The following is a 12,154-nucleotide window of genomic DNA, read 5'->3' as shown; positions in this document are numbered from 1 at the left end:
CTGTGTTTGTCTCTGATTTTGTTCCATTGTGTCTAACTGTTGCTGTGTTTGTCTCTGATGTTGTTCCATTGTGTCTAACTTTTCAAGCTTTTGTCCCATTTGTTGCATTAATTGTAATAACAATGCACTGGTGTCTGAAACAAGTTCCTCAGTGCTTTTCGGCAGTGAAGTTGCACCGGCAACATTCACATTTTGACAAGTGGAAAATGTGTCTTGACTCATTTGAGAAAACGGTGGGAACCCAAAACCTGAGTCTGCAGTATTTGCAATATTGTGTTCTGTCATTCCCGATTCCTGAGGCGAGCTGTTGCCGACCAATCGATCGATAACGCTTCCCTGTTCACTACCTGTTTCACTGTCTACACCATTGTTTGCCGCCCGCTCCATTTCCCTATGCGCAATTACCAAATTACTACTTTGAACATTAGTTAATTCATTACTCTGCGGCGCTAACACACTGCTTTCGTCTTCACTGTCATTTCTCAGTTTACTTTGAAGCCTAGTATTACGTTTTTCACACGCCATTATTGTCACAGTATTTCACACGATAACACAGAAAAGCGCAATTTGAAGAGCAAAATAAAATAACATAGCAATGGAAATAATGTCTACTTAATTGCCAGCGCAGCTGCGAAATACTTGGTGCAAATCTACATGCATGTGCATGCCACAACTGTTTTACTGTACAACAATGAAAGACTGCAACTACAAAGGAGATTTTCTCTACAATTACGCGCTAGCAATAAACAATAGCTACACTAATTACACAAACTACAAGAAAAAATCAGAAGCTTCCAGTGAGGTATCCTCGGCTAAGGGTCGACATATGAAACGTCCCCTTTGAACAATTTATACAAGACTGTGCTTATACTGACACACAATGTTTTTAGCGCAACGCAATCTGACTTTCAAAATTCCCTACTAAAGAATGGCCCTGACTAACATTAAACTATACCTTTCACAAATCACTTACCTCACAAAAATCTTCGCTGCTCAAGCTACTGCAATACAGCGAGCGCCACTACTGCCAGCTAAATAAAAGATTCAAACTATGGAAGGCACTAACTACTGATAGGGATAGTTAGCAAATGAAAGATATTAGTAGAGAACAAACAATGTATTTACCTTGATATCATCATATATAAATATAGCAGTTCATGACAAATTACAAATCTCCGCCATCTCTCTCCCCACATCCACCACTGCTGGCGGCTCACCTCCAACTGCGCAACGCTACGCGCTGTTCACAGCCAGCTGCCTAACACTACAATGGCGAGTATTACAACAATGCAAAGCAGCCACAGACTGCACACAGCACAGCCAGTGATTTTCATACAGAGGTGGCGTTACCAATATAAGAACTTAAACAGCCTACTTCCATAAAGAAAACATAAACAGCCTACTTACAAGGTTCACTATGGGCCAAGGATCTCCACTTTCCATTGATATAACACGAACCTCGGAGATAGGAGCTCTTTATTCAACTGGTGAAAATAAGCTCTGGTTTTTTGAAGAAATTAGACTTTATTTCTGCGTGCAGGTGAAGTTGACTATATAGGAACACTTTTATATTTTGCTACCCCAAGTTTTTATGATGCGTTTAATTGACACAAAAATACTGTACAGTAACTCCTGTTGTACACTTTCATCAGGTGGTACTAAATTTTCAATAAATACATAGCGTGAAGGCGTATAATTAATGATTTAGAAGTTGGTAAAGAGTTCGAATTAGGAAACCAGTTACTTAATTTTAACCTTCATTTGCTTAAGTTGGACCAGATGGTAAAACCGTGAGTATAACGTAAGTAAGAACAGCAACATTTTGAAGAAGCTGTATTTAAACATATTTATTAGACAAACATGATATTTAGGCCTCAATATTATTTTGGAATGTTCATCACCAATGAATTATTTGTTTTGGTAAATTTGGAGAAACTGTTTTGTCTTCATAAATCTCTTCAAATTAGAAAAATTTAAAACAAAACCTCGGTGCACTGAAATATACTAATGTCATCAGACTGAGATTAAGAATGACCAGTTACAGTGTAGTCTAATTGCAGTCCGAAAAGGAATATTTCTTTATGCTGGGCTTCCCATTGACACATTGTGTATGAACTCTAATTTGCAGTATACACGCTGTATTATGTCGTCTTCTTTTGTCTTCTTTTACAAAACTTAGAACCAGCTTCAACTGCCAAAACTGTCGTTTGTCTTCTGTTCTATGAGAATCAAAGTTACCTTCTTCTTTTTGTTGCTTATAAGGGCTTCTAGTGTTTGCAGTGGTATTCTGTGCTTTTACTCTACCTCGAATAGCAGGCTTCATACAGCTGGAAGGGGAGACTCCTTGTTCACAACCTTCTTGAAAGTCTATGTAATTGTCGTACAGTTGCTCTCACTTCAAGTGTCTTCTAAAGAAGATCCTTCCTACCATTGTTTATAGAAGTGGGCTTTTCTCGGAAATTATCATCAAATTCTGAGTAATTTGCTGTTGAAAAATTGTGATTTCCAAAAAAATTCTTATTCATAGGCTAAATTACTTCTGGGCAGAAGGCCCTTCCTGCTGTTTCAATTGTTGAATGCAATCATAGGCTGCGTCGAGAGCACAAACAACTATTATGTTGATCCCTTGCTCCCCTCTTGTCATGGCTTCAACTCGGTGTTAACCTTTTTGCGCACTGACTTCATGTTGTCTTTTTGAACCGTTGTAAATCCATATTCATCAACATTGAATCTATTGTTAGCTGTAATTCTATTCTCATCGGCAGTTATCTCAAGGAGGTCGATGAATTGATTCAAGCTCTCTCTATTAATCAATTACCTCTCCTCACTGATATACCTTCTGCCAGACTGAGGGAAAGCTATGGATTTCGTCCCACAAACGAAGGGAACCACGTTTTCCCCGTCATTTCTTTCTCTGTTGAAACAACGAGGTAACTAAAAATGGTTCAAATGGCTCTGAGCACTATGGGACTTAACATCTGTGGTCATCAGTCCCCTAGAACTTAGAACTACTTAAACCTAACTAACCTTAGGACATCACACACATCCATGCCCGAGGCAGGATTCGAACCTGCGACCGTAGCAGTCTCGCGGTTCCAGACTGAGCGCCTAGAACCGCTAGACCACCGCGGCCGGCTCAACGAGGTAACTCATCGATGGTAGGAATGAAAAGCGCGCAACTCTGTTTCGGTAAATTTTGCAGATGAAGCAAAAACGGTATCTAAAAAAAAATATAGTGATGCAGAAAGTTGCTACATGTGTAAATGTATAGGGTAGAAGCCTAGTTATTGACAGGTAAGAAAAATCCGCGCACTTAAAAATCTCTTTGATTATGCAGTTACTGGAATTACGTTTTTTCACAGACAAATGGAGTCACGAGATTTTCATTGGCTACCATCGTCATATTTTTCTGCTATGTTTAATGAAAATTTACGAACATCCTTGATGGTAAATCAGAAAAAAACATCTGTTCAAATAAGAGGAGGTGGGTGGTCTACGAGTACTTCAAAATGGTTCAAATGGCTCTGAGCACTATGGGACTTAACATCTGTGGTCATCAGTCCCCTAGAACTTAGAACTAATTAAACCTAACTAACCTAAGGACATCACACACATCCATGCCCGAGGCATGGTCGCTCGGTTCCAGACTGTAGCGCCTAGAAACGCACAGCCACTCCGGCCGGCCTGCGAGTACTTTTATTATCTCAGCTATAAAAGTAAATTGCCTTCCAATGATTGTACTTCATTTGAGGATGTATTTTTGCTGTCAGCATTTCCTGTTATTGAAGTTTTCGGTACTCCATACGCACAAGCATACTCATTAAGTCCACACACAGTTCCTGTATACTGCCACGGTGACCTTCAGCTCGTCTTCTGTCCGTTTCCCGTATATTCCCCTTTTCTTCCATCTTGAAAACTTAAAAGCACTACCCATCCCCATTACTGCACTTTCATATTAATTGTCATGAGTACCTCCTAAAATGTACTGGTCCAAATGCAGCAACTGGACGCCATATGAGGAAAGATAATGCTACGGGAACACACATAATTAAACTGTAGTTTTGTGATGCTTAGCTATTAAGTAATGAGTCACTTATCCAGTATACTGCAGATAATTTTACTTACTCGTACTGTATACGGTACATTATGATTTGTTGCACAACAGTTCTAACAAAAAACGAACAAAAATGGCAATTATGTGAAGGCTGCAGGTGACTGACCGCGACCTTAACAACATTTTTCACCATTAGAGGTATATTTCCTATAAAGAAGAATATTATTTCTAGTCATTATAAACACAATTCATGTTTTGGGTAACACATATCCATTCAAAACAGCAACATATCAGAATACTGACTTCAGAAGGAACGATTCTGTTGCTGCATAAATAGGAAAAATTTAGAGGTAAGGTTACGATTTAATGTCCCTTCGTCGACCATGACATAGTCAGAGCATAGACAGAAGGTTGCGGAAGAAAATTGGCCGTGTCCTTCTGAAAGAAATCAACGTAGCATTTATCTTGATCGACTGTGGGAGACCTGGAAAAACCTAAGTGTGGATGGTCGAACAGTAATACGAATCGAGCACCTACAATATGCGAGACTGGTCTCTTGATTACAGTGCCTCATCTCTGGGATGCAGAAATGAATAACAGAATCATTATTTTTAAAAATATCTGTAAAGCACAAATTCAGCACATTATTTCTGTAAAATTAAATTAAAATTAAACCACTCTTGGAGTGTTTTTAAAGCTGTATAAACTAAAGAATGTTAAATAATTTCTAAGTCTCGGAAAAATATACCCTTCTAACTGAACTGGACTAAAAGATGTAAGAAGTTCGTGTTCCTTAATAGACCTCCTGGCACCAGTTGTTTTACATTTTTGTGAGTGTACGCAGTTGACGCCCATCTCTTGCCTTTTGTCTTGCCGTATTCACGCGGTGATAAGTGGCTAGTTAAGACGAGGTAATTTCATTTGCACGCAGTGAAAGTCAGGGGGTATTCCAGCTGTGTCGTATGCATGACGTGTGCTGTAAGGTGATAAACCAGAACCTTTGACGGTAACGCCGCGTTACGTAGCCTGTGTTACATAGCCAGCAGCAGTACAGTAGTTGAGTGATGTAAATTGTACGAACAAGGACTTCGAAACTTAAGTGCACATTTCTGGCAGATAAAACAACAGTCCAAGAACAGAACGTAACGCTAATCTTGTGAAGCACTGCCGAATGCAATTACTTTCACTCGCTTTGGTTTCGTACCTTCGCCTCACAAGCTTTGCCTAGTTTGGATGTAGTATAGTTAATCTTTGTTGATTAAAGGGAAGAGTACTCATTAAGTGGTGCTTTCAGTCATGAAGCTGACATTTTTCCCAACAGATTTTTTCGTATGTCCAAGGAGGAGATTCGTGTTTAACGTCCCGTCGACAACGAGGTCATTACAGACAGAGCACAAGCTCGAATTAGTGAAGGATGGAGAAGGAAAGTGGCCGTGCCCTTACGAGGGAACCATCCCAGCACTTGCCTTAAGCAGTTTAGGGAAATCAAGGAAAACCTAAATCAGGATGGCCGGACGTGGGTTTGAACCGTCATCCTCCCGAATATGAGTCCAATGTGCTCCCACTGCGCTATCCCGTTCAGTTCGTTTATGTTCAGACGGGTGTAATTGGTGAAGTGGGTACTTTGAAAACATTTCTTTTTCTGTAGTCAACAATGTTTCGTCCGCCCCCGGTAGCTGAGTGGTCAGCGCGACAGAATGTCAGTCCTAAGGACCCGGGTTCGATTCCCGGCTGTGTCGGAGATTTTCTCCTCTCAGGGACTGGGTGTTGTGTTGTCCTAATCATCATCATTTCATCTCCATCGACGTGTAGGTCGCCGAAGTGGCGTCAACTCGAAAGACCTGCACCTGGCGGATGGTCCACCGGACGGGAGGCCCTAGCCACACGACTGGAAAACAATGTTCCGAAACTTTTTGAAATCATACTCCGTCTTTTCTTATCTTGTTCTGTGTCAACCATTTTTTGTGAGACCCTAGCACATACATGGTGCTCGTTAATCTGTTTCCGTGCTAAGATATTAACGAGTCCCTACATTTCGTAAGCGTCTACACTTCTATAAAGACCAGATTCTAAGTGACATAGCGGATGTTCTTCTTCATTAAAGGATTTTACAAAGATTTCTTTTTCATTTTTCTGATACTTCTCTATTTGGTAATCAACTTGCCATTCAATTTTTCAAAATCGCTCTTTCACTCCCTATCCACTGTAGAATTACGTTTACCTTTTCTCTGGAACTCCCACGGTCACCGTTACACTTCCACACAATCCTGTACTCGAAATGTATACTTTGAAGAACTTCCACAGTTTCAGTATTTCATAAATACAGAACTACACTGTTGACGGAAACTATCTTCTCCAGCGACTATCTCTGGCGTCCGCCATTTTATAAGTTTCCAAGTTAGAATAGTTATTTCGCTTCTTCTTCGTATTGTTATGCGTTTTTCTTACTTTCAGCAATGTTTTCTCAAGAAAACAGTCGAGATCACATTTTTGTTTAGCTTTGTTGACCCGTTTCGGACGAGTGACGCCATATTTAGATGTAAAACTAGAATAAATAAAAATAAAGCGTTAGTTATCCCCTAAGAATCTCATATTTGACATAAGTATATAATTTAATTTTATCCATATTTCGCAGCTCAAAAAGTGACTGTATTCAAAACACTGGAGGTATAAATTAAACACCACCTTCAGTCACAACCTTTTCGTGTTTTATTAACTACACGATGCATTTCGGACCCTGTGGGTCCATCGTCAGGTGTAATTTGTCTTAATACATGTTTTATTTCTTCTCCTGAATGAGATGAAATGCGTATTCCTGTCACGAAAAGGTTTACTGTTAGGTTATGAATTTCGTAAGTCGAACGCGGAAAATATGTGCAAAATAGTGGAAAATGAACAGTGTAAAATGAACAGTGTAAACTTTCCACATCATCCAAGGAAAGCATTTCTAACTTTTTAGTACCGGCAAACATTCTTTTCTCCGTCGTTTTAATACATGTCACTTCATTCAAGATGTACATTTGCACACACATGTTTATAAACATTTCACAGATGTTTTTTGTGCATGGTGTTGTCAAAGGCGAATTTATTCGTAGTGCTAAAGATATAACTATTAAACAATTGACATATGCGAGAAAAAAGTTTAGAATTACTGAAATAACTAGGGCTTTCGAAATCTGTTTGCTCATTTAACGTAGATTCTGGTTTTTTTCATTTTGTGGAGGTGTAACTCCAGTTGTTCAAACAGACTTAGGGTCTTACCGTTATGTAGTATTACCAAATTGTTTTCTAGACTGTTTCGTTTACAATATATGTTGTGCAATGACTGATTTTTGAAATTCTTGAGCCTGAAAGCGTTTACATGTTCTTGAAAACGGGTCTTGAAGTTTCTGCCTGTTTTCCCTACATTGTAGGCAGGACAACTGGGGCATGATACTGCTGTTGTTGCATGTTTGTGTATTTGAGTTTACGTTATGGATGAGTAGTATTTACACTGTCCAGTCACATTAAAGTGACCACCTATTAAAAGCCTGAACAACCACCTTTTACAACGTAGACCGTTGCGAGACATGGAGGAAGAGTGTCACTGAGGTTCTGGAAGGTACCAATATGGATGTGGATCCACGCTGACTCAATGCCATGGGCAGCTACGCAAGTTTTCTCCACTGAGGATCCATGAAGCGAACAACCCGATCGAGGTGGTCCCATAGATTCTCGACTGCGTTTAAATCCAGGGACGTCGGTGCCCAGGGAGTACAGTAAACTCATAAACTCATCCTGGTGCTCTTCGAAACAAGAATGTACACTGCGAACTGTGTGACAAGTTGCATTGTCCAGCTGGAAGATACCATCGTGTCAAGGAAAACCAACTGCTTGTAGGAACGAACATGGTCTCCAAGGATAAATGGATACTTTTATTGATCCATTGTGCCTTCCAGAATGATGAGACCACCCAGGTAATGCCACGAAAACATTTTCCAGGCCATAATGCTCCCTCCTCCGAATTGGGCTCTTCCGACAGTTATTGCAGCGTATTTGCTTTTAGTCCGATGAAGCATGTAACGTACACTACTGGCCATTAAAATTGCTACACCACGAAGATGACGTGCTACAGACGCGAAATTTAACCGACAGGAAGAAGATGCTGTGATATGCAAATGATTAACTTTTCAGAGCATTCACACAAGGTTGGTGCCGGTGGCGACACCTACAACGTGTTGATATGAGGAAAGTTTCCAACCGATTTCTCATACACAAAGAGCAGTTGACCGGCATTGCCTGGTGAAACGTTGTTGTGATGCCTCGTGTAAGGAGGAGAAATGCGTACCATCACGTTTCCGACTTTGATAAAGGTCGGATTGTAGCCTATCGCGACATTGCTGCTCGCGTTGGTCGAGATCCAATGACTGTTAGCAGAATATGGAATCGGTGGGTGCAGGAGGGTAATACGGAACGCTGTGCTGGATCCCAACTGCCTCGTATCACTAGCAGTCGAGATGACAGGCATCTTATCCACATGGCTGTAACGGATCGTGCAGCCACGTCCCGATCCCTGAGTCAACAGATGGGGACGTTTGCAAGACGACAACCATCTGCACGAACAGATGCAGCAGCATGGACTATCAGCTCGGAGACCACGGCTGCGGTTACCCCTGACGCTGCATCACAGACAGGAGCGACGGTGTACTCAACGACGAACCTGGGTGCACGCATGGCAAAACGTCATTTTTTTCGGATGAATCTAGGTTCTGTTTACAGCATCATGATGGTAGCATCCGTGTTTGGCGACACCTCGGTGAACGCACATTGGAAGCGTGTATTCGTCATCGCCATACTGGCGTATCATCTGGCGTGATGGTATGGGATGCCTCGGTCACCTCTTGTTCGCATTGACGGCACTTTGAACAGTGGACGTTACATTTCAGATGTGTTACGACCCGTGGCTCTACCCCTCTTTCGATCCCTGCGAAACCCTACATTTCAGCAGGATAATGCACGACCACATGTTGCAGGTCCTATACGGGCCTTTCTGGATACTGAAAATGTTCGACTGCTGCCCTGGCCAGCACATTCTCCAGATCTCTCACCAACTGAAAACGTCTGGTCAATGGTGGCCGAGCAACTGCCTCGTCACAATATGTCAGTCACTACTCTTGATGAACTGCGGTATCGTGTTGAAGCTGTATGGGCAACTGTACCTGTACACGCCATCCAAGCTCTGTTTGACTCAATGCCCAGGCGTATCAAGGCCGTTACTACGGCCAGAGGTGGTTGGTCTGCGTACTGGTTTCTCAGGATCTATGCACCCAAATTGCGTGAAAATGTAATCACATGTCAGTTCTAGTATAATATATTTGTCCAATTGAAACGTCCCCTTAGAAAAATTATACATGACTGTCCTTAAACTGACACACAATATTTTTAGCGCAACGCAATCCGACTTTCAAAAATCCCTACAAAAGAATGGCCCTGACTAACATTAACCTATACCTTTCACAAATCACTTACCTCACAAAAATTTTCGTTACTAGAACTACTGCAATACAGCGAGCGCCACTACTGCCAGCTAAATAAAAGATTCAAACTACGGAAGGCACTAACTACTTATAGGCATAGTAAGGAAATGAAAGATTTCAATAGAGAACAAACAATGTATTTACCTTAATAGTGTTGAAAAATCATAATATACCCAGCCGTTCATGACATCCAGTCTTACAAATTTCAAAACTCTGCCATTTCTCACCCCACATCCACCACTGTTGGCGGCTCACCTCCAACTGCGCAACGCTATGCGCTGTTAACGGCCAACTGCCCAACGCTACAATGGCAGACAATAATGCAAACTAGCCACAGACTGCACACAGCACAGCCAGTGATTTTCATACAGAGCGCTACGTAACGTTGCCAATAAGAAAACATAAACAGCCTACTTACACAATGAATACCCGTTTATCATCTGCATTTTTTCTTGGTGTAGCAGTTTCAATGGCCAGTAGTGTAATTCATCTGAAATGGTCACTTCTTGTCACTCAGTGGACGTCCAGATATGATATTGGCGGGCAAATTCCAGCCTTCCTTGCCAAGGAGCAGCAGTCGGCATGGGTGCATTAACCAGGCACTTGCTGTGGAGGCCAATACGCAGCTTCAACCACAGTGGCACGTGAACAATTTACAACTGGGTCTTTCTATTTAAACGTTGGAACTTCCGGGCGGTGATAGAGCAAAGCCTCGTAAAAGCGACGTAAACAAAAAAATAAAAAAGAGCTAAAATTTAGTGACGATTTACGTTGTGATATCAAGGTAATACGAAATACATACTTGAGCAATTTAATCAGATAAACTTAGTAGGATAGTGTCTGCTATCAGTTAGATCAGGCGAGGGCAAACTTTGACGACCTGCGAGTCTTATTCACATACTTAATTGCGGGCTGCTTCGTCACGTGTTACGGCAGTGATTATACCGCATAAATCAGAACTATGCGTCCATGACCTTGCTGTTTATTGTTGTGCATTACTTCCTACTAAAGGTAAGTAGAGATGGGCTACAGAGCGAGTGATGCAGCAGCTGTTGCCATAGAGAAGCTGGACAGGAACAGAAACGATTAGCGAACAAATAAAGACAAGAAATAGAAGTTTTACTTAACCTACAGCTTTCTCCATGCATTGCGAAAAAACTTTACAAAAGAATAAGTAGCAAAGAGATCCAGTTCTTACGAAGAAGCGCACTAAGAGCGCCGTGGAATGAGAGGCTCCCGCTACTAGCACACGACTGAACTGCCGAAGGCTGACTAAGGCCCCTTTTATATGATCGACTTTCTTGTCTCAATTGAATACTTGAGAGAAGTGCGTCTACTGCAGCGGCCCTGGCATTTTATTCCCCTTCTGAGTTTCGTCTGTTTTGAGTGGTCATTTTCGTTTACTCGGCATTGCTGGTGTTCTGAAGACTGTCTGTCGTGGAATTTGGCACTTGAATGATGAAAGTGAAGTTATGAGCAATTATCGTTTTTGCATAAAAACCGAAATATATTAACAAAATGTAGGAATAATTAGTGTCAGTAGAGTTTATTAAAGACCAAAGCAGAATTCATGGTGAAAATTCTTGTCAAGGGTCGTGTGGTAAATTGTTCACATTCTCGAGAACTAAAGAATAGGGAAAGTGTCATCCAGACATTTCATAACACATACAGCTTATTTTCTCGAGAAAGTGTGTGCTTGTAGACACATCAAGCAGTATGTAGAAAGCAGTAAATAACGCCTTTCCCTTTATGCTTTGCTTTTTTTTTTAATTTTTTTTTGTGCTAGGTGTCAAATAACAACGTAAATTCTTTTTATCGTCTAGTAATTCTGAGCTTTTCACTGTTGAAATAATTTACATTAAAACACGTTTATCTATGAACTTTCTTATCTATACACAGTGCAGGTTCTTTCTCCGTTAAACGTTAATACTTTTTGTATGTCCATCCTTGTGATCGAAGGTCGTGGGACTTCGCCGTTTACTTATGTAAGAAAATTAAACACCTACAACCGTTCTTATGACTTCATTTATTGTGTAGCTACCAGTTTCGGTGCTTCAGTGTGCCATCTTCAGGGTTTAGCTGATGCTACAGGGACGGCTGTATGTGTTTCATTTTCTTACGTAATTTTTTCATTTTCTTGTTTTTTAGGTATTTCGTCTCTTTTGTAGGAGAACACTAGTAGGAAAAAACGCTAGGACCTCGTGTAACTTTTCAGTCTGCCACGAAAACAAAATAAAGATTAGGAGGACACGAAATCACAAAATCTATTTCTATAATAGGAGTGAACACGACCGGCATTTGCCATAACTTCCAGTGGTGGCAGACGCTGCCATAGTTCCTTGTGTCTGCATGTCTGCAGCTCGCAGCATACATTGAAATTTAGAACTCCACATTCAGTACAATCCATGGATCGTTGATACTATAGACACACTCGTCTCGTGCCCCTTCGCTAACACAAAAGAGAAATTTAGCGGCACCGTCCCACCACCGCAGCTGTGTTGGGAGATCAAACACACGGGACCACCCCCCAAACCGCCATTCTGCAATGGAAAACAATGGTATTTAACGTCAACGCATCTCTTAT

This window comes from Schistocerca piceifrons, chromosome 3 (genome assembly GCF_021461385.2).
Source record: "Schistocerca piceifrons isolate TAMUIC-IGC-003096 chromosome 3, iqSchPice1.1, whole genome shotgun sequence".
In the NCBI taxonomy this organism is placed as follows: domain Eukaryota; kingdom Metazoa; phylum Arthropoda; class Insecta; order Orthoptera; family Acrididae; genus Schistocerca; species Schistocerca piceifrons.
This window is presented reverse-complemented; position numbering follows the sequence as displayed.